Genomic DNA, 24,373 nt, shown 5'->3' on the forward strand with positions numbered 1-24,373 from the left:
AACCTATTCATGTTTAGATGAGGATAATGCAGCAATACAGTGCTGAGTGACATGGTAACTCTGACCCCCGCTTCATAAAAACTTGTTGATGATAGCACCAGAGTAGATGAAACCAATTAACAAAGTGGTGAGTCAGATGGTGTTTACGGAGGTTATGACTGGGTCATCTCATCTTGATCATGATAATGAAATACCAGGTATGTTTTCAGTAACGTCTTCTATTACAAGAATAATAACATATCTTTAAATGCATTACTTCCGCAGAGTGGGAAATTGCATTGACTGTCTCTGGAAGGAGAAATGACTTGGTGTGCCAAGTTCAGCGCAGTAGGGCGCTACCCGTAAGATAAGCAAGCTGAAAAAGTGTATGCATGTACATAAGGAGTATACTACCTTACAGCATACCAGCGAAGCATGCTGTTGGATTTAGCTGTTATTCACAAGTCTAATTCCCTTTCAGTCCTATAAAAGACAAAATACCTTAGTGACATAGGGCTGCATTTTCAATGTGTACCAACTGGGATTCCATGAGGATGATAAAAGGTACACACCTCAGAGAAACTGATGATCAATAGATACTAAACATACCACACGGGATTCTCATAGGAACCGTACCACTTAACTCCAGCTATTCCCTAGCTAGTCTTTTGTTCACCTCTGGCCAACTCTGTATTTATTCTGCTTCAGATAGATCTTCCTGTAAACAAATAGAATATCACAGATACTTACAACTTGAAGAATGTGACCACAATAAATTTTTAGTATAGTACAAGGGAGGGGAACAGGGAAGAAGGAGGTTTCTTCTTTCTGTAAATAATAGATCAAAATAGATTGGAGCCATTGAACTGGGGCTCTGATCTTGATGAATTAAGCAAAATTAGTCAGATCTGTAGCTAAATGAATCTTGAATGGGTAAATCAGGCACTGAAGGAAACAGTATTGGATCCTCTTTCCTTTGATTCAGTTCAACATGTTTTTAAGGGGTCCGCCATTCAAGAGTTGCTGTCATTTAGACAAATAACAAAGTAGATGAAAAATAAAATGAAAGCAAAGTCTTTCCTCTCTGGGAGTACAGGCAGCTGGCTTTCTATTTAAGTTCTCTATACTGTGCCTTGGAATCTTCACCAAATTCTGATTTATACTGTTAAATGCCAGACTTGTTTCACAGCCTCAACATTTCCTGCTCTAAAACCATGATGCAGTGCTGTCTGAATAGCCAATAGAGGCTAAAAGGGAACTGTGTTTAAAGGGTGGACAAAAACATGCCTATGTGCATATAGATTATAAAGCACTTTGAAATAAAACCTGCCCTGTAACTGGAATTTACTATTGCATTAAAATTTTGTTAAAGCATACAAGTACTCACAGTCTCTGGAATTAGGTGAGGATTGGGCATTCGTTGAAAGCTCTTGGTTAACAGATTTCAAAATTTCAAAGTAGTTGTAGCATAACATCCAGTCTTTGGTTCTCAGAAAAGAAATCTAATATTCAAAATATCCCTGCCATGTGTAGTATGTATTATTTCTGAGCATATCATTCAGCCTGGCTAGATTTTTATCTAGTTAATCCTCTCTGCAAAATCTTTAATAAGAAATGTCATCTGATGAGTTTAGCTTATCTTTTTTTGCTTGTGCTGAGTCAGTTTCTTCCAGGTTAGTTTTATATTCAACCAGTAACTACTGTCTGTATAGCTGCAGTTCAAACTGGGGTGGTTGTTAATGGTGACTGGTCAGTCAAGTAACAACATTGCTGTGCCTACACTAAAGGAATATTCATTCAGGAGCTGCTGTGTGGCACATATAGTCATTCTTTTTATTTGTGCTAGTAACTACCACATGACCTAACCTTATCTCAGCAGTAGGAACAATACACATTCATTGGAATTTCACAATTCCCTGAAACAAATATGCCAGTAAACTATTCATCATGTTACTAATAGTCATTGAATAGAATGGAAAGGTAATGTGCTTTGTGTATGTCTGGCAAGCCAATGGTAGAAGCTGTGTAGGAATGGTGACTGATTCCTCCTTGATTTCTTTTAAGTGTGACTTGTTAACTCTTCTGTCGATTAGATATGGAATGGGGGAACCTTGTTGGCGGGTTCTGAAGGGACAGAGGAACATAAAAATTACCACAATAGATTATATCCACAGGCTGTCTAAGTTAGCATCCTATTTGTGACAAACTCTTGTATTAGGTATTTCGGATAAAGGTGAAGATGTGAGAATTGCACTGTAGACAAATATGAGTTTAAACCTTATCTGGATTTTTATTAGTTAGATATTGGCATAAAAGGTAAAACATGAGTTTAATCAAAAATCCACAAGAGTCCTCACCCTAGTTAAATTTTGGAGATAAGTAATTTTATATTGGATAACTTTAATGTGGTTTTAAAAAACAGATTCTGAGAGGTGGCTTCAGGAGGCTTGTAGAATGCTGTGCCATAGACTGTGTAGGCAAGGGGAGGCCACTGGGAAGGTGGATGAAGAAATGACTGACAGCCAGTGGGAGCAGTGTTATCCATTCCTGTGTAAGCTAAACAGGGGAGACCTTCACTGAGCAGTGGGCTTTAAAAAAGCTAATTGAAGAAGCCCTTCCAATTGTAAATCACAAATGAAAATTGACACTAATGCTGCATATTCAGAAAGCTGGCATTGGTGAGAGACTTATGTTGCCTATTTTCAAATGAAAGAGGTCACTCCTTTACTCATTTGTTTGGTGTTTGTCATAATAACTGTAATTACGAGGCACTACTGTGATAATTTAATGTAATTTAGCACATAATTAGTGAACAAAAATCCTACATAATAATTCTTTCATGGAGCCATGCTACTGATAAATAGTGGCATTCAGTGACATCTTTTCAGTCAGTCGTGTTATGTGGGATGCACCGTTCATATAGCCTATAGTATTTTGACTTGCTTTTTTTTTTTTGAAAAAAAAATGAGCACAAGTATCATAGCAAAATTACTGAAACGAGAGCTGCAAAAAATGCCGTGCCCTTTGGCAAAGAACACTAACATTCATTACCCAGTGAGTGCAGCTAAAAGAAGAGTGTTCTCTGAAAGCTTCATTGTCCTTGCCACGCTTCGCTGATACTCAATAATGTCATTGCTACTGATTTCAGGGAAAAATACTTCCACTGATGGGAATGGAAAAATAATTTCAATAGGCTTTTCTGGTACAGAGTCCTCTCAGTTGATCTCTAATACAGGAAACAATTTCTGATGTACAGTTTTCTCCTCATGTACAGGAGGAAAGGCTTGAGCTGAGGTGTTTTGTATCTACTGTGCATGCACGTCACAGAAAGCTCAGACAATGCAGTTGACACACGCCAGAATCACAGAGTTGAAGTATAAGAACCAAACAACCTGTTTTGAAAAGTTTTGAAAAACTCCTGTTTGAAATGTTGATATGACTATATAAGCAATTCTTTGTATATCTGTCTTCTCAGGGGATCAAATATCTGAAGCTGTGTGTTTTCCAGAGCTTATCATCTTTGAGGAGTGACTTAATGCTTTTAAATCAGATTTGGAAATGCAAAGACTTCATTAAACTCATGGTCCAAATTCTTACAGAATAAGTAGACTCGACTGACTATGGGCTCTGAAATTACAAAGTTCTTTTACTCTGTTAAGGGACCGTTTGGTCATAACATTGATATCCCATATGGATGTCACAAGCATTGAATTTCTAAGTTATTCTTGCAACAATCAAGTATAATTTCAACTCGATCAAAACATCTCTTCTAGACATTCAAAATTCTTAGGAAAATGTTAGATGTTGGAAAATCTACCACTTTCCATAGTAGTTCACTCCTTACTCCTTGCTTAAAACTTTTTCTTTGTTCTTCATTTTAATTCATTGGACTGAGATTCTAATAGTTGATTCTGACTGTACTGTATTTAGTAATGTGAAGAGCCCTTTGGTACCTGGTTTCCTTAGGTATTTTTATCCTAGAATCAAATCAAACCTCTTTATTTTATTTTATTTTATTTTGATACGTAGACAGAGCTCTTTGGGTCTACTCAAAATAATTTTCTGTGGACCTACAATCATCTCTATGGCTCTTTACTTTTATCCTGAAGAGTTCTCCTTAAAATGAGGACATAAGATCTATATGCAATTAGTCTTGGAACAGTCTTGTAAAAAATGTATCCAAAGGTAGCTTCTGCAGTGTGTGTGTGCAGGATTGCCTTAGACTTTTTATCACATTATTCCCTTGTGATCTCACATTCATTATTTGTCATCTTTGATACATAGTTTCTTTGTAAGGATTGTTCTCTGGAGCAGTTCTCTCATTCTACTTTCTTTACAACAAGATATTAAACTTATAAACACTTTTCCTACAGGAGTCTGTACCTGAATATCGAGTGGAAAGAGCTGTACAAATATTCAAATTCACAAAACCAAAGGGAGTAATATAGTTGTTAACCAGATGTACAGTAAAGCAGCTGCATTTTGTGGATAGATCTTTGAAGTGACTAACTCACCCAGGCACAAATGAGTGAAATGAGGAAACTGTAAGCAGATATGCATCTAGGTTAGTACAGCAGTTTAAGAAAATGTGTGCCAGCTTTTGGAAAACATGAGTAACTTCCATTTTGGTTTCTAAAATCCAGGGCTTCTACCAAAGCAAGCATGGAGCATTTGCTTGTAGCACACACACAGTGTAGCACATGTACAGCAGCACATTTGGGACCTTGGATGTCGTAGGCCCCAGTAGACACAATTAGAGGAGGAATTAGAATGCTGTGCGCAGTTACAGGGGTGTGCCTCATTAGGATCATGGAGATGTGGTGGTATGGCTTACATGTCTGAAGTGCTGCAGTAGAGGGATACAGGCTTTTTAGGAAGGATAGATTGGGAAGGTGGGGAGTTGGAGTTGCCCTTTTTGTGAGAGAACAGCTGAAATGTGTTGAACTCTGCTTTGGGACCTGTCAGGAGCCAGGCAAGAGCTTATGGGCTAAGGTTACCCACTGGTGGTACTCACTGGCCTGGATGCTGTTGTAGTGGGTATCTTCTGTAGACCTCCTGATCTGGTAATAGACCTCATGAATCTGTTTGCATATCTGCTTATGGTTTCTTCTAGTCTCATAATTTATTTCCTTGATTTAACCTGGTCAATTATTCACTTCAAACTTCTATATATGAGAAGTAGATGAGGCCTTGTCCTGGTTTCAGGTAGGACAGAGTTAATTTTCCTCCTAGTAGCTGGCAGGGTGCTATGTTTTGGATTAGGATGAGAAGAGCGCTGATAACATGCTGATGTTTTAATTGTTGTAGAGCAATGCTTACACCAAGCCAAGGACTTTTCAGCTTCTCGCTCTGTCCTGCTAGCGAGCAGGCTGGGGGTGCAGCAGGAGCTGGGAGGGGACAGACCCAGGACAGCTGACCCAAACTGGCCAAAGGGCTATTCCATACCATCTGACGTCATGCTGAACAATATATAGGGGTGGCTAGGCGGGGTGGGGGGGCCGGCTGCTCGGGGATAGGCTGGGCATCGGTCAACGGGTGGTGAGCAATTGCATTGTGCATCACTTATTTTGTACACATTATTATTATTATTATTATTGTTATTATTTTTCCTGTCTTAATAAACTGTCGTTATCTCAACTCACAGGCTTCACTTTCCCGTTTCTCTCCCCCATCCCGGAGAGGGAGGGGGGAGGGTGAGCGAACGGCTGTGTGGTGTTTGGCTGCCAGCCGGGCTAAACCACAACAGGCCTTCTTCAAACAACAGAAAGAAGCCTCAGATTCACAGGGCCTGGTCCTCATAGTAGGATTTAACTTCCCTGGTACCTGCTGAAATGATAATGCAACAGGGCTCAAGCAATCTAGGAGATTTCTTGAGTGCATTGATGACAACTTCTTGTCACAGTCAACTGAAGCACCAACAGTGAAAGGTGCTCTGCTAGGCCGGTTACTTACAAACAAGGAAGAACTGGTCAGGGACATGAAAGCTGGACAGAGCCCTGGCTGCAATGACCACCAGATGGTACATCTCAGGCTCTCAGGAGGAGGCAGCAGGGCAAAAAGCAAGACAACAGCCTTAGATTTTGGGAGAGCAGACTTCAACTTCTTCAGAGATCTGTTTGGAAGAATCCCGTGAGATACGGCCGGAGAGAGAAGGGCCTGGGAGAGCTGGCTGACACTGAAGGTGTACCTCAGGGCTTAACACTAGGTCCAATACTGTTCAACATCTTCGTTAATGACCTGGGTGATGGAGTAGAGTGCTCCCTCAGCAAGTTTGCAGACGGGGGCTTGCAATTAGATGATCTTTAAGGTCCCTTCCAACACAAACCATTCTATGATTCTGAGGTGCAAAACTGGGAGGAATGGTTGGTACACCAGATAGTTGCACTGCTTTTCAGAGGGACCTGGACAGGCTGGAGCTCTGAGCAGAGAGGATCCTCATGAAGTTCAGTAAGGGGAAGTGCAAAGTTCTGCACATGGGGAGGATTAACCCAATGCATTTGTACACATGGGTGGCTGATCAGCTGGAAACCAGCTTTTCCAAAAAGGACCTTTAGAAAAAGAAAAAAAAAAAAAAAGAAAAAAAAGGCTAACTATCCTACACTGCATTAGTAGTGAGGAAGGGAGGAAGATATGGACAAAGTGGAGTGAGTCTCTTACAGGCCACAAAGGTGATTAAGGAGCTGGACCAGCTTGCATACGAGGAGAGGCTGAGAAAGCTGAGACTGTTTAGCCTGGGGAATCTTATTAGTGTGTATAAGTACCTAATGAGTGAGAATAATGACAAGGGAGCCAGACTCTTCTCAGTAGTGCTCAGTGACAGGAAGGGAGAAAATGTGCACACAAGAAACACACAAGATTCCATCTGAACACAAGAAAACAGGTTTTTACTGTGAGGGTGGTCAAACACTAGCACAGGTTGCCCAGAGAAGTTGTGGATTGCAGATCTTCCGTCTGTGAAGATAATCAAAACCCAGCTGGACATGGTCCTGGGCAACCTGATGTAGCTGACCCTGGGCAGGTTGGACTAGATGATCTAAAGAGGTACCTTGCAACTTCGATCATTCTGTGTTTCTGAGATAAATATTATTTTTAATCATGACCTTCCAAAACTGTGGTCCATCATTTTACTTAAAGAACTAACTTAATGGGATTGACTTGAAAATGTCCATCAGTGATAGGATTTAAGTTGATAGCATTTCACTTGCCAAATCATCTACCTCAGTCTAGTCAAACTGTGGGGATTTCCACAGGCAAGATTATCCCGTCAGCAGTAATTTTCAATACTATGCTAGAAGCAGGCCTGATTTGTCAATCTAAAGTGTTTGTTTTATAATGCTTTGTACTATATAACACTATAACTGCAAGAAATTCTGCAAGAATTAAACCTAGCAGTATTTCTGAGAAAGATGATGATTTATTTCCATTTTATACAGGGAGACTGAGACAGAACAATCAAGTAGCTTGCCTGACACTGTGGATGAACAGTGGTTTTCGAGTGAAACCTCCAGTCCTTTAACCTGATCTAGGCTTTAGAAATAGCAAAGATCTCTGGAAATCTGTAGCTGAATGGAGCACCTGCAGCTAAAGTAAATTTGGGGAGAAAGGGAAAAGACATGCCAGGAGTAGGGTCCTCATAACCAGATGTTGATTGCTTTAAAAAAGAATGGGGAGAGCACCATATTTGCCTCTGCACTGAGATCTTATTATCCTGCCTGAGTATGAGAAGGGTTCAAGCTGCTAGTCCCTCCTCTCCACAAATCCGTTTTCATCAGCTCTATTCAAAATCTTTCATTCTAAAGCTGAACCCTCATGGTCCTGCTCTTTCTATACCAGCCTATTGTATGGGGATGTGGTTAATCCCCAAGCCCTTGACCTTTAGTGATTTGTACTGCTGTCAAGATGCATTATACAGCTTTCCAAGCTGCTCTGCGCTACAGAAGAAAATGTCCACAGTAGGGTTCTTTTGTTTAAACTAGCATGCAACAGGCATCAGTTTTATCATGCAAACAGTTTTGTTTTTCTACTGGGGAACATCCCTCCCCCCCCAGCCCCTTCTCTAGAACAATTTCAGGAGGAAAAACATAGCTGAGAAGGTAGAGTAGGTGTAGGGGAGCTGTCTGCAATTTGCAAACCAATGAAGATTATGTTAGTCCTGCTGGGACAGAAGCTGAGAGGAAAATATGAGCTTAGTATTAATACCTAGGAAGATGATGGCTTGATTTTTCAAAGAAAAAACATAATTTCTAAAGCAGCCCGTGGCTTTGATGAAAGATGGCTTGCTGGGTTCATAGGATCATCTGTAAGGCACTCAGAGACCTTGGCTCTACCCTTCGTGTTTTTTGGTTGTGGTAAGGGGTAACAACTAGATGGTATTCTTCCTTTATCCACAGAGACAAAGACAGCAGATGTAGCAGGTACACAGTTTCCTATCCTCAGTATTCTTTCATTCAGAGATTTAACCATAGGGTAGCAGGAAAAATTTCTTCTCCCTGCCAATTCAATTCTTCTCTCTTTGAGGATTTCATCACGTGTTTGAGATGAACTAATGGGAATTTTTAAATGAACTAAAAATAGCAACTCATTTCACAACCATCAGTGATGACTTTCAGCCTTCAGCCTAAGCTGCATTGTGATATGGAGCTGATAGAGGAGAAAGAACCTGGATATATTAGAAATTCCCATAAAATAAAAGTGAGTGCTAAAGAAAGAGTTTGCTTCCAAGTTTTGCCATGTTCTGCTTAAGAATGCCATTCTCATAACAAAGAGAGATTTCATACCAAATTTTCTAACTATTGCCTTTAGGAATCAATTTCACACACCAACTTATCAATAGGAACATGGTAAAGGAGATTAACATCAGATAGTTTAAGAGGATTGTATCCTTTAACAATAATTTTAGCCATACGTGGACAGCAATAACCTTTAAATTAACTGGTGCAACTCAGGAAAGAGATCTTTGGGTCATAGTGGATATGTCTCTGAAAACTGCAGCCAGCTCAATAGCTGTCAAAAATGCACATTGATGTGTATAGAGCAAGACCCAAGAACAAAACAGATTCACCACCATAGAGTTCCACAGGTAGCTAGTGTCTGGAGTAGTAGTCATGTAGGAGTGTCTTGCAGTAGTGGTCATGCTACCCCACAAAGGGAATCGCTGGACTCAGGAGTGTGTTAACAAGGGGATCTGGGGTGATAATACATAGGGAACAGCTCTCTGCATGGAGAATCAAACAGCCTCTGTTTCTTAGTTTTTTTAAAAGAGAGATGACTGGGGTGGAGTTGATAGATTTGATATCACAGATATTGTGGAGAAAGTGAGTGGGAAATGCTTATTTACCTTGCAATACAAGTTAGCTAATACAATTTTCCATTGATAGATACAAAACAAACAAATTGAAGTCAGTTTTCCCAACTCACACTATATTTCCACACAATATTCCCTCTATTAAAACTGTTGAGGCTTATTGCTATGAACTGTAGTAGAGTTCAAAAGTTCACATTGGTTCAGAAAGTGATTAGACAAATTCAAGAAGGGTAGGTCTGTCAGTGCCTATCAGATATCAAAGCCTGGCAGCAGCCTCCAGCTCAGAAAGTTCCTAAATTGCTCATCGCTGAAGCAGGGAGGATGTTGCTGCAGAGGGATTGCTCTGTCCACACCCTGCTTTGTTTTTTCCCGAACATCCTCTCCTGACAGCTACTGGAGACTATAAGGGCTAGATGACAACCTATAGTCAGACCCTATCTATAGTTACCTATCCAGTTTACCACCATCTTAATTGGGTCTATAGATGTTAGCGTCCTGATAGCTTGGACAAATATTCGCAGCAACACCAGCACAAAGTCTTCAGTGACACATGCTGGTGATTTGCACTTTTCTGTCATAACAAAGGTCTTGCTGAGATTTCTGCACAGTGGCACAGCTGTACTGCGTGGTTCCCATTTCAGTGGGATTCTTCTCTACACCCAAGTGTTTTGTAATCATACTGCAGGGATTTCTAAACAGTGAAACGATAGTTTTCCCGGGTTCCCTGTCACTGCTGACCTACCCACCAGCAGAGATTTTACCAGTTTCCATATTCCTAAAAGCACACTTCCCTTTGTAGTTTTTTTAATAGCTGGGGACTCTGATTCAGCAGTCCCTTGCCAGTCCCTTGCCTTCCCTACTTCCGTTTATGCAAAATAAATGTTGTTTTCAGGAAGGAGAGAACTGCCTGCGAAAGGGAGAGGTATGACTAATGAGGAGACAGGCAAAAAGAGGTAGGCAAAGGGTACATGGAGCTTTCCTGGGCTCCTGCCTGAGATAAATTCTGTGCCCCTTTGCAGGGGGAGAAGCAAGCAGGAAGCCACAGGGCCTGCAGCAGCAGGAAGGTGAACATGATTAATACAAGGCTGAACTAGGCTGGTAGCTCACAGCTCAGGGTCCTTTTTAGGGTCTATAGCTGTACTCCAGATTTCTACAACATGAGCACACTCCTGTGCAATGTGTGCTTGTGGAAGGGCAGGTTTGCAGAGCTCAGCAGGAGCTGCAGGCCTGAAGGGAGCAGCTGCCTCCAAGACCTGGCTCCCAGCACTGGCCAGATCCTGAGCTTGGCAAGGGCCAAGCTGCCCTTCAGGGGGAGGCTTTTCTTACTCCCAGGGCCTTCGAGCCCAGACCCAAGAAGGTGATGACTTTAGAAGCCATGGCCAGCTGGGCTTGTGGCTGATGAGACAGTCACCAGTCTGTGACCCAGCAGTCAGATGAGGGAGGCCAGATCCTGCCCTCTTGCCCAGGAGCACGAAAGATCCCACTGAGCACTCAGCTGGACTTGCTGTAACCCCGCTCTGCTATCAGTGAGCTGCACGTGGTAACCTGTGATCCAGGGGACGCCGTCTGTCAGCGGCATGAGATACCTGCCGTCAGCTGATTGGCAAGACACCGCCAGAGTGAGAGACAAATCCGAGCAAGTCACAGGGCTTGCAGAGAGCCCTGGGAGCAGCGGCTGGCACCGAGCTCCTGCAGACATTCCCAATGGAGCGGCCACGTCCCAGCGTGGCACTACGCTCACATTCGAAATCAAACTTGGTGTACGGTCCCACTGCAAAGGTATGTGTGTGTACATACCCCGGGAGCTGCAGGAATACCTCGTTGCTGAGTGTGCAGAGTTATTCGGGTTTGCAAAACGGTATCAATTGACAGAGCAAATTATTAATGGAACAGACACTTGCAGGGGCAGAGAGGTTTAGAAAGCTGTTCAGGCTGCTTACCCACCCAGCTCCAGCCACGTTCTTTCCCCACACCTTGCGCCTGTGTTTCCGACCTAATTTATAATCCATTGCTAGAGCTCTCAGCCTCTCCTGTGCTTTGAGTTTGCAAATCAGTCTGCCTGTCTAGAGCCATTATCAAATGTGTTCAACCAGCTACACTCTTTCATCCCTGTCAGCCACCCTGACTAGATGAGTAGGCTCAGGAGTCGGGCAGGACTGGCAGACGTGACCTTCTGTGAATCAGCTGCAGACGGGCTTCATCTAAGGGGACTAGAGACACTCTCCAGCAAAGCTCGCCATGGTAATTTAAGACTTTACCATCTGTGGCTCCCCCTTTTTTAGAAGGTGCTCTTTCATAGCAGAAGAGGAGAAAGCGGTACTTGCTCCCACCTTAACTTACTTGCTTCACGTTCCCCTTGGTTTGCTCTGCAAGCCAGGACAGTGGTCATAGTAACACAGGGCCCCTTCTACCACCTCTGCCATGGGGTGAGCTCTTAGTCTGCCACAACAAGATTCCCCTCCACTTCTGTGGAAGGGAACATTCTGTGTTCCTTAGGAAACAGTATCACATCTTTGGATGTGGTCTCTGCTGAGAAAAAGGTGATTTTTTTTTTTTTTCACAACAATTAGCTCAATGGAGACAAGATAATTTAGTTTTGCTCTGAGTGCTGCAATAGACAATGTCAACTCTAGAAACAGCTGCCGGCTGTAGCTTTTTTTTTTTTTTTTTCCTTCCCTAGAATATGTAAAGTGAGGTAAACGAGCACATTTTGTAAACTAATCTCAATTTTACTGAATTTCTTCAGTGGGAAGGAACCCTGAAAAAGTCTTTTAAAATATAACAGTATTTTGTTGAGATGCTCTCAAATATCTTTTTTATCCTTTTATTTTCCACTTTTTTGAGAAAATTTCTATGCTGTTTTGAAGGCTCAGACAAAACATTCTCGGGCATTTTTATGTTTCTTTGAATTTATACAAAGATTCCCCATGTTTTGGTTTGCAAAAAATGCCTGTGTTTTTTCATTCTGATTGACCTGAATTCCCAGCATAGATCCATTTTTTAAAATATGAAAATAAAGAAAACATCAGCTATTATCACATCTCAGAGTGCATTTTGACTATTTATCTCACAGTGAAAAGGATGCTTTCCTTTGCTTAATTGCATCCTATTTCATGCAGATATAGTCTTCTTGTGTTGCCCTGACAATTTCTCTCTCTCCTCCTGGCTGTCCTCACCTCTCCAGGCCTTTCTGTTGTATCCTTCTGCTCTATGTAGGTCACTACTGCACTTCCCTGGAGTCTCCCCTTGTCGTTTCTGAAATGAGATGCTTCATTAGCCACTCTCTAGTCTTCTGGCATCACCAACTTCTGCAGTCAGCTTGCAGACACCTCTGCTAGTGGCTGTCTTACTTCTCTTGCTGTTTGCCCTACAGAAATAGTACCAAACTCATCCATGAGTCACAAACTCTGGGGAATGCCCATTAGTGTGTGCTGGGTTACTCCTGGGTGTGTTTCACACTCTACATCTTATGGAACCTCATTAAGTTTCTTCTGTGTTTAGATGCTTGGCATAGCTAATATTTGAAGAGAGCAGATATAAGGTTATTAACATTTTGTTTTAATCTCTTAAATCACACTATTTCAGGGTAGAGCGAGGAGGTTTGCAAATCAGAAGCAGCTCTATGCTTCCAGCTCAAATGGCCCTATTTTACCCTAAGAAAAAGAAAACTAAATAAAGAGGAAGAGAATTATATATACAAGTGTATGTGGCTCCCCGCCCCCTCCGACAGGAGCATTGAAACTGAACAAAGCATGGCAGTTGTCTACTACTGGGAAGAGACATTTTAAAGGTAGGAAATACAGAGAACAAAGCGTGCATGTTCCGGAGCTCTGCACACAATCACCAACAAATAAGCCTGGCAGTGTCTTCGCTTTCTGTAGGAGTGTGCTCCGTACAGCTAATCCCATCGTCCTGAGTTGCCATCTGGAGTATGCCACGAGCAGGTCTGTGTAACAGAGGTGTTGCAAGCATACGACAAGCAGGGCAGTGTACTGAGGGCCTGCCAGGAACCATGGGCTGTTCTTGCTCATTCACACTTGGAGACTAATACACAAAATGTACTTGGTGAAGGGCAACTGCCTCTTGTGAGGAGGCCTCCTGGAAATAAAAGCCTGCATCCTATCAGCGGTATTTCCCCCCTACAATTCAGGAGTGGGATGGCCTTCAGCACACTGCTCAGAGCGCCACAGGAACCCCACATCGGGGGAACTTTCAGCAAGCAGGAGGAATATCGACAGCAAACAGAAACTGCTAAAGCCTGATGAGAGGATGCTTGGCTCCTGCTGTGCTAGAAATGGCCTTTCTCCAGTCTGAATGCCAGGCAAAGGCCTTGTGGCAGCCGGGGGCTGGCTGTCATCCTGTTACCTGCCCAGCAGCTGCCTGTGGTGGTCATTGCTCCTGAGCACACATGGGCTTGTGCATAGGACCACTTGTCCTCGGCAGCAGGCAGCTATCCAGCTGCTGTGACAGAGGGAGTTCCTGTGCACCCGTGCAATCTCTGCTGGGGGGCTGTGCCTCCCTCCTGGCCCTCCACCACCGGGTGCACAGCCATCCCCCATTCCTAAGCAGCTACAAGTCTTTTGAGGGGGGCTCTGCAGTCTCCTTACAACTATTGTTGTTTCACCTTCTGCTGAATAGTCTTTGCTTTGTTTTGTTTTGTATTTTTTTTCAGTTTTTCTCCTGTCCTTTGCCAGCTTCATCAGCCTCCTAATTGTTCTCACTTAGCTGCTTTTCATGGTAGGCATGTGTAGTCAAGTGCAAGTTTCCAAACTCCTGGCAAAGCTTTCTACTGGAGGAGGGAAAAAATGGGTCAAAAATAAACAGCCGAGTCCTGATGGCCATAACCTTGCAGGATTATTTGTTTCCCCTTTTCAGGCCTGTACTCTGGACTAGGCTGTTAGAGCAACAACAGCTCGAGGCAATGGGGGTGCTTCCTACCCATTGATCTCAAAGCTGACTGCTGAGAGCGGTGGACTTTTACTAATCACAGTTCAGGGACACAGGGAAGGAAGGATGGAGATGTGACACAATCTCCTGCCTGCCCTGCATTGCTCCTGCCTCTCCTGACAGCTGCAATTTCTTGCCACCTTGACACTCAGGTTCTCGTGTCACGCAAGAATTAGAAAATCACCCATTAATCTTCTTCCTTCTTTCCCCCCCAGGGGTTGCTGTATTTGTTCAGGCAAGGATGCATTTGCTCAGGAAGGTGGGTGCTGCCCATCGGCAGCAGTCACCCTTTCTCTGCCCCTCTCCAGAGGGCTCTCCTGCACCTGCCTGCTGCTTGACATCCGTCACTGGTAAAATGGCAGACAGGTCACCCTCCATTCCTGAAGCAAGGCACTGAGCTCCTCTGTTGACATTAACCTCAATAATGAAAGTGCAATCTATGTTTGTAAAGAAAAAGAGAAAAAAGGCAAATGTTTGGGTCATGTGTCCTCCCCTCCCTCCTACCCTCAACGTCTTTGATCCATTTTGGGCTGTGATCCAAAAGCTCATTAAAAGGAAAGTACAGCCAAGTATTAGTCTGAAAGAGAGGAAGAAATGGCTCATCCGTCAGGAGAAAGACAAACAGTGTCAGATACTGGTTACTAATTTGCTCTCCCCTGGGATATTTGCTTCTTTTAACCATGTGTTAAAAGAAGAGTGTTTGCCATGGAGAGATGCTGGGTCTGCACGATGCTTTTGTATCCTGGGTTTCTCCCTTTGCTGGCGTGACAGTGGGGTGGGCATCTCACGTGTCTGCTGACCACTCTCCTTCTCCAAGGTCCTGGATGAGCACTCCTTGGGGAAGGGACATCTCCCCAGCGCATAGATGGCACCTGCAGTCACCTGCAACAACTGAAGTCTGGTGGTGAATACATACATTCTGTTGCAGCAGAATAGGTAAATTCAAAAGATTAAACCAGCCTGAACAATAAGCCAAGTGAAGAAAAATAACACTTTTCTGCGAGGAGATTTTGTTAAACATATATTAGGACAAAATTAGTTCTAACAGTGGTAGCATACCAACACTCAACACAATTCCTGGGGAATCATTGTTTGGAAGATTGGTTTCCAGTGGGGTCCTGCAAGCAATTGCAGTGCTGCTCTTTCCTCTTGTCCTCTAGTTAAATCAAACTCACCTTCTACAGCTGTCCCTCATCAGGAGCACACCATTGGAGGTGTCTTCAGTCTGGCAGGCAAAAGCACAGTAACAGCAGATGGAGAGAGGGTCCATCGCAACAAATTCAGCCTGGAAATAAAGCCCGGATTTTTTATGGTCAGAGGAACCTCCCATTGCCACTGCTTGCTGAAGGTTGTGATCACTGGACACAACGTAGGGATGAGATATTTTTCTGAATGATGTGTTCATGTTTGAGGGGAGTTAACTGAGGGAAGGCCTGTCGTCTCTGCTAATAGTTGTCATGCCCTTTTCATCTGAGCACTCCAAAAACTTTTGCCGTTGAAAATGTAGGTCCCTTAGAAATGTCATTCATGTAGATCGTAATAGAGCTATAGAACAGTCTTATTGAAGTTGCCCTGTTTAGTCATCTTCTCTACATTTTAGGAAACAATTTGCATGGGAGCTGTACGTCAGCTGTAATGGAGTACCACTGGCAGTCTGGTCTATCTACCTCATCCAGAAATTGGTGCTTGTACCAACTTATCCTCAGGAGAAGGATGTATCTTCTAGTGCAGCATTAGTCAGCAGTCTCCTCTGCTTTGGCAGTTGCTATTTTTTAGTCATTGAAAGAAGGACTGCTCTAAGAAATACCACTTGAGTCATAGGGAAATTGAGCAGGGGTCAGATCTCACTGTCCTGAGTAGGAAGTTGCACTCCCACTTCCTTCCTGCCTCTTTTCAGAAGATCTCTGGTAGTCGTCTCCCTCCCGTGCTTCTGTCACCGAGCTGCCTGGGAAGTGAAACCTGCCCTGGCTCCATGAGGAGCCTTTGCATGGCTCCAGAATGGTCTCCCCCAAACCCTATTCACTGCCTCATCTAGTGAAGCTGGAGGTTATATTTCTGGGGTATCAGAAAGATTTTTTGTGAACCCTTGGCTACTCCCAGCTTCATTCCCATCCCCTACTGTATATCATATGGCTGCTGGAAAAGTGAGAAATAAAATGCCTCCAGCTGTGAAGCTGGGCTGAGGGCCTGAAGATTGATGCAAAGCTCGGCACAGCTCTGCTCTGCCGTTAGCACCTTCTCCTATTAGATCACTGTGCCTGAACGATGCCCACTCGACCAAAGCACTTTGTCAGCTTTAATTATTATCGTATCTGCTATAAGTCGAATGCTTACTGTTTAGTAAACTCATGCATAATACCGGGCCAATATGATTTAATTCCATTTTGCAAGTTGGGAAAGTTTAGGCTTGTTCCTGTAAGTGATGTCACGGAGGGCTGTGGCAAAGAGCCGAGTGAAGAAGCAGGCTAGTTCTTGGGCTGTCGAGGAGGAAATGGCTGAGGATACTTTCCTCTCGGTATAGCTGGATGCGTGCGTGGTCTGTAAGCAGTGCCCGAGGCAGCGCTTCCTGCCCTCGGCCCTCTGAGGAAGGAAGTTTTGTGGTGATAACGTAAGGTGCAAGGTAATGCTGGCTCACCAGCGGGGAGGGAGGATGTGACTCTGCGTTTGTCACTGGGGCTGCGCCAGCAGCTGTGCAAGGGGAGTTTCGAGCAGCAACCTCCGCTGAGCACGCAGGGGGCGGTGGCTCTGCAGCCTGGGTGCTGCACCTGGCGTAGGAAAGCCCAGAACAAGGAGACAGGGCTTGGCTGCCCTGGGAATGACAACACTGCTCATGTCTGCACTGCCCTGCTGAAGACAGGTGTAAAGATGGGAGAGGAAGCTTTCTGGCTGATTTAGAGGTCACCTGCACATCTGAGAGATCTCAACTTCAGAAATGTATGTCTCCATCACCTTGGACACGTCAGTGCACCTCTGTCAGTACCCTCACTGAAGGCTTTTGTCTGCCAGATCCAACTCCCTGTATATGTTACACTTCATCCAGAGTTGCCAAAGCTATGTGCAGTCCTCAACTAAGCCGGTGCCTTCCAGAAGTATGTAGGTAGTAATAAGGAGTGAGTTTCATATGATTATACATATTACATAATTTTAAAAATCATTTAAAATGACGACAATTTCTATATACACTATAATACTGCCGGGTCTCTAAATTGATGCGAGGTGGGAACAAAACTAGATTCTTGCTTGCTGTGTTTGCAGAATCCATTTATCTAAGGCTAGCAGAGGGCTCTAGTAACACCTAATCTGACCACAGATACTCATTCTTACCTCGTTGAAGCTAACCTCTTCTTCTTGTGTCTGCTGTCTTGCAGAGCCTGACACGTCACAGGCTGATGGGCCTCGTGCTTAAGCCGCTCGGGCACTGAGTGGGCAACAAGCAGCTGTGGAAAAGAGTAGCTCTGGCAAATGCTGGCAGCTCCTTGCTGCTGCTGTGTGCACCCAGCAGCGGCATGTCCTCTGGGCTCATCACGGCAGCTCCTGGGAGCTTGCCTGCACACAGGCACCAGTGCCCAAGTGCCATCATAGAGCAGCGACTCACCTGTTTGTAACAGACAGTGTGAGCTTGTTAGCTGCTCTGTTTGCTGGGTTCATTTTTAGTTCACTGTGAAAGCTTTTACACAGAGAAGTTAAGCTCTCATCCTAGCTAAACCTTTATATTATTCTATTACAGTGCATTAAAAAAGTAGAAAGGCTGCTATGGTCTGCAAATGACTATACATGCAATTAATTTATTATTGGGGAATGAAAGAGGAAGCTCCAAATTCTGGTTTGTAAGCAAAGGTAAAATTATGATAAACTATATCCGCTCTATTTTGTATGCTGAAAGATTGGATGTAGCCCAGGTTCTGGGCAAAAAGTCCAGGGGACGCTCGTAGTCCTTCTACTGAAACTGTCTTTCATTCATTTATATGTGGTCTGATCTGTTAAATGGGACATAGCATCTCTGAGAGCAATGGGCACAGAGAGCTGCCACTAAGCATCAGTGGTCGTAGGAAATTGCTACTCTGCATCTGTCAGATGCCCATGCAAGAAGGTTATGAGAAGTTTGGATTCCCTGTGCTGTGTGCATATGATAGACCCCTTTATAAGCAGAAAGCAACGGGCAACCTGAAAAAGGTGTTAGAAATCTCAGACTGGATTTTATTGTAGCTTTAAGTAGAAATATCTCTCCCTGCTGTTGTTGTGTCCGGATTTTCCCTAAGCAGGATTAGTTTGTGACCAGAGCTGCACCGCTGTGAGTCCAGGAAATCTATTCTGAAACTGTATTTCTAAGGAGACCTCATTACATTTCTGAATGACACTGAGCTGGCCGAATGCACTGGTATTCCAGGGCAGCCCGGGGCAGCCAGGCAGGCAGATGATTTTCCTAACACTCTTTGCAGAGGAATGAGCCCAGGGTCTAGCAACCCTTGAATGGGGACCTAGGGCAGGAGAGAGGAAGGAAAAGGATGGCATTTGTGGATGCAGTTGGAAACTGAATGGGATTAGCAACAAGATGTGATGTTGCATTGGGGTAAAGCTCTGGCTATCAAGAAGCCCTTGGTTTATAGACTTTATTGGGATCATGTGACACGACCCAAGGGACTTCACATAGAAAACTGAGAGGTGTTTCTCTTTTCCTCCTATTGCTTCTGCGAGCCCATTCTTTGCTTTCACCAATATGAAGAAGTTAGTTAATTACTGGCATGCAGCAGAAATGACTGCAGTGAGTAATAAATGGTGGGTCCGTGCTGTAAAACTGCTTGCTGCAACAAGAAAGAAGTGTTTCTGCAGAGAAGCCTGGTGCCAAGGACAAGATCAGGAAGGACCACAACAGCAGAGGGGAAGGCCTGCTGCTTGATGCTGTCTCCCCCTGACCTGAAGCCCTGGTGGCAGAAATGTGGCCTGCAAGAGCCAGTCTTGGGCAATGGGTGCTGCAGATTGAGCCCCACTGACAGGACGTTGAGATTTCTGTACACTAGAATGGCTTGGAAACCACACGAACAGATGATGGACACTGTGACAGTACTCCAGTGTGAAGGAGAAAGAGTGGCGGGGATTGCTCTTCCTGCAGAATGTTTCAAAGCAATATTTTTGTGGATGCCTGAGCATAGATTGTATGGTATTTTCTTCCTTGCAATGAAGGACAGACAGTTTGACTAAAAATAAAATCCAAATTCAGCCCAGAGTGGATTCCTCCAGAATATTGCTTTTGGACAAACTGCTCTGAATTGGACAACAACGTCTGGAAAAGCTTCTGTGTCCCTTGACTGGCTGGAGAAAAAACTGTGCTTGATCTTGGCAAATATCCCAGCTCTCTGCAAAGCACAGAATGCTTCTCTCCTTTTTGACCTCATTGCTGTTGGACTCTTATGCCAGCCAGAGTTTAGGAGCTTTCCATTTATTGCAACAAACTGAAAATGGCTGGCAGCTAAGTTCAACAGATGCAGGAATAAGGTGATTTATTCTTTCTCCAGAAAGGCACAAAAAAGAGGCATCGTCCAGCCAAGCATTGACCAGAAAAGGTACGAAGCAGAGCAGATTTCATCAGCTCCAGCCCACAGAAACTACCCTTCCTAGGAGGAAAAACATCATTCTGTACCATATAATTCTTCTTTCTGCTCTGCAGGTCAAGAGACCTGTCTGCAAAGTGCCTTGTACCCACTGGACTGCTGTAGGAACTGTTAGTAATAACATGCCGCCTAATTTGCTCTTCCAGGGAACTCTCTTCCCCCAGTTTGAAGCACTGGAGTTAGTCATCATTAATTTATTAGCCCACTCTCCCGTGACATAGTATGCAAGTACATTTTTAACTACCATTGTAGTACTTCATGGCATTTCTTCCATCGAAAGGCAGAGGAGCAACATCTGTTTTGTAGGGAAGTGCAAGTGTGGGTGCCCATCTTCTAGCATGGCCTTGTAGCTGATGGAGACTGATATGCCAAGACACTCTGCAGTTATTCACGAGCAAAATTTGCCCAGTTTCTACCTGCCTCTTACCTGTGTCCTGAGAAGTGTGAGAATATGATTACCTTGCTCCCAGCCCAAAGGGGTGAATCACAGCACCACCTTCTTGCAGAGGGACTTGCCCAGAGCTGATCACTCATCGCCAAAAGCAGGTCCATGAAGCGGGATGGCCTCTTTGCTTCACCTCCTAGCAGCCCTCAGGCTTCAAGCAGGTGCAGTCCCTGCCTTGTTTCTGGCCTAGTCAGAGACCTGCTGAGGGCAATCCAAAGTATGGGTACTCCAAATTAGGCAGGCCTTTCACTATATTCTAGGGGGTGTTGGATTATACAGATCACAAGCCTACACCTAAATAAATTGGAGAACCTTTTTCACATCAGAATGACTATCTAATTTGTTTGATGTAGACACCCCTTTATTATCCCTCAGCACTACTTGATCCTAGATATGTTTATCCACTTAGATATACATGATATACAGGCTTTTTTTTTTTTTAATTTATATTTGATTTTGGGAAGGAACGAGATGAGCTCCAAGTAACAGAATGTGATAGCTCTGGAATATTACACAGCATTAATCTCAGAAGTGAGTGGGAGCAAGACACTGAGGAATGCACAGCCTGAGAAAACTGGGGAGGCTCAGTAAGTAGCAGGAGAAGATAAAAGCAGACAGCTTGGGAAGATATTTGGAAAAGAAATATTGGTATAAAGAAGACAGACAGGAGAGAGACAACCCAGGCCGCTTCCTGGGCAGACCTTTCAGTGAGTGCCTGCAGCTCAGTGCTGCTGGATGTGGAATTATTTTATGGGTTTCTCTTGTTTCCAGGGTCTTGGAAAACTATTGTCTAGTGCATGACCTCACGGGAAGTGCAACTGTTCTACATAGTGAGCACATCCAAGAAAAAAAAAAAGAAAGAAAAGCCAAAAATTAAATTTGGTGGTTAGTTTGTCCTATTTTTATCTTTTCTGTGAGTTATCTGGAGATGCATGCAACTTATTTTTGGAAGATTTAGGAAGCAGAGGGTGTTACCAGCTATTGCAGCATATATATATATATATATATATACACACATTATATATATTTATGCTGCATTTTTTGTGACAGATAATGAGCTGCAAAAGATACCTATAGAGGCAGCATCATTAAGGGAGGTTGTTTTTAGACAGTTGCATTAAAGATTTCTCAAGTAAAAGCTGAAGTAATTGTTTCCCTATTGTTAAAGAGGGACGCATGGAGTGAAGGACGGAGAGCACGCTTGGTTCTGTGGCGAGGGGTCACGGGCTGTAAAAAGGCTCAGAAATTAAGGAACTGGGCTGCAGCTGTTTATGTGGTTTGCATTTCCAATCCCTCCCATAAGAAACTGCATGGCTGCACTCTATCATTTGCAAGGATCACTGTAGATCTGGCAGGGCCTTGCCAGCAGGATTGCTGTCTCCAAGGGTTTGCCTGTATACAGCCTGTGGCTGTCTTCAGTCTCTCCGCTGTGCCTTATTGTGCAGACACAAAGAACTCGATTTTGATTTTCTCTGAAATACTTTTGTCTCACTGACTTCTACTCAGTTGCTCCTGTTGGATAGCTAAAGCTGTTCTTAACTAAACTGCATCTACATCTGATGTATACAGGCTCCCTCTTTCTTCTAACTGTATTTAACACTAAGGGCTTGTTAGCTCCCCAGAATATTTTATTTTTTCCTGTTCAAAACAGGAAATTGGCCCAGGTGCCATTCCCTTGCACTAGCAGTAGTTTTGCTGAGTGTCAGTGAGAGGCAGGTACAGCAACATCAGGGTCCTGGAGGTAAAGTTGTGCCAAAATATCATAGCCGAGGGATTTGCACTGCATTTAGCCAGGAGGTTATTGTCTGCCTATGCTCAGACACTAATTGCTGACGAGACTATGTGCATGTAACACATCTTGTTTCTAATCATGTAAACAAGTATTTTCCTGGCCTTGGAACTGGCAGCCAAAATGTGATTAAAATTCAGTGAGTTTCCTCCTCTCCCTGGTAGTAAGCATTCCCACTGAGTCAATGAAGGCAGCTGCGCTGGCCAGGGCTGTGACCCAAGCTGTAGCCTGAACAATAAATTCTGCGAAGGAAGAAGGACAAACCTCTGGGAATTGCCTATTTCCTTAGAAGATCTGAGGAGCCTGTTGCTTGGAGGACCTCACTGCATCTCTTGAACAAGGAAAAGGCAGTGCTGCCCCACAATGGATGAAAGGGATGCGGTATCCTGAGGTATCTTTCAGCATCAGATATCCAGCTTCAGGGGAGGATAGGCTCAAAAGAGGCAGATATGTCTTTGCTGATCTTGTCTGCACCCACTTAAATCTGCGCTTCAGGGCTCCTGTTGATCACCTGCAGAGTCAAGGAGGAATTGCTCAGCTGACGGATGCAGACCTTGAATATGGGGATGTTTGTTTCTCTCACTATTATTGCTGCCTTGCAGTGACACAAAAGACTGTGGCATCAGCAAGTGATGGCACGCAGAGAAGCTGGGTTGTGTCCCCAGAAGTGTTGTCAGTGGAGCCTGGGGACTTTTAATGATGTGCAGAAGGAATTATATTTTTTCCAGCCTAGTTTGATGAAAACCACTATATAGCTATTTTTTCTTTCCTTTCCTTTTTCTTCTTTCAGTAGCTTGGGGGGTTCTTTAACTTCCTGTGATCACCTGGGAATTGCTGTGAACAAGCCCTGTGCTGCCACAAAGGACCTGAATATTGGCAAGGCCCATGGGGCTCCCCTGCTCTCTTCCTGTGTGGAGTACAGTTTTTGACTTTTACCAGCCTCCTGTGGACTTGGGAAGTGAGGAATGGATGTCTCCACATCCCCTTGCTGGTCTCTTAACTGGTTTCAGCCGGCTGAGGGGTCCAAGCTTATATCCTGGGCGGATGCTAATTTATTCAGGAGGGCTTGCTCCTTTGGCAGATGTTATGCATTTCACTACATCAGAGATTCAGCTGTCAGCAGAGGGGGCAACATGCATATTCAGGGTCTCCTTTAATGTCAGCCATAGCAGAAAGTGCCTGCCACTCAGCAGTAACAGCTTGAAATGCTGTGGGGCTATCGGTGCGATGCTGTGCAAGTGGAGGTCTCCCTTGTAGGCCTCTTGAATCTCACTCCATTTATTAGAAGGGGTGATTACTCAGATTTCTGTTCTGGGAGACTATTAACTAGCAAGCTAGACAGTGAATTTAAAGTCCACTAGGTACAGCACACTTGTACCCTACAGGGATAATGAAATGTAAGCATTTCTTTTAAAAGTGTCTTAATGCACTTCTTGCAAGTTCCTTGCTCAGTGATTGCCAGTAAGCCTGTTCCCATGGCCAGCACACCGCAGTGAGGACATGCTGAATTTAGTCTGGTTACTGTGCCTTGGCTCCCTCAGGTAGTTGGAAATGCATCTATGGAAATGCAAAATGCATCTATGGAAATGCAAAATTTTAGGTAATGGTCTGACTTACTTTCAAAGGAGGTTGTTAGCATCTTCCATCTTATCTGATAAAGCTTCTAGTTGGAGCTGAGATAACAGTGAATATATTGTATGTAAGGGACCGAGTGCCCTGCTAATACTGGTGAAATAGCAGTTTGCATATGTGCAAGAAAGAGTTGATATAACTTATGTGTATTTGTAATTGGTTTTTATTTACTTAGGCTTCCTGTCTTGTAATTTCATCTTTACCAAGTCCTGGGGTGCATCAAGCCTGTCATTGCTAGTCAGTTGAGGGAAGGGATTGACTTGCTCTGCTCTGCATTGGTGCAGCCTCACCTTGAGCACTGTGTACAGTTTTGGATGCCACCCATAAGAAGGACATAAAACTATTAGAGAGTGTCTAAAGGAGGGCAACTGAGATGGTGAAAGGTCTGGAGGGCAAGACATACAAGGAGAAGCTGAAGTCCCTTGGTTTGTTCATTCCAGAGCAGAGCAGGCTGAGGGGAGGCCTCATGGCAGCCTGCAGCTCCCTCATGAGGGGAGCAGAGGGGCAGGCGCTGAGCTCGGCTCTCTGGGGACAGCGACAGGACCCGAGGGAATGGCATGGAGCTGGGACAGGGGAGGGTCAGGCTGGGTGTTAGGGAAAGGTTCTGCACCCAGAGGTGGCTGGGCACTGGGACAGGCTCCCCAGGGCAGTGGTCATGGCCTGAAGCC

The sequence above is a fragment of the Cygnus atratus genome, chromosome 5 (genome assembly GCF_013377495.2).
Source record: "Cygnus atratus isolate AKBS03 ecotype Queensland, Australia chromosome 5, CAtr_DNAZoo_HiC_assembly, whole genome shotgun sequence".
NCBI classification, from domain to species: Eukaryota; Metazoa; Chordata; class Aves; order Anseriformes; family Anatidae; genus Cygnus; species Cygnus atratus.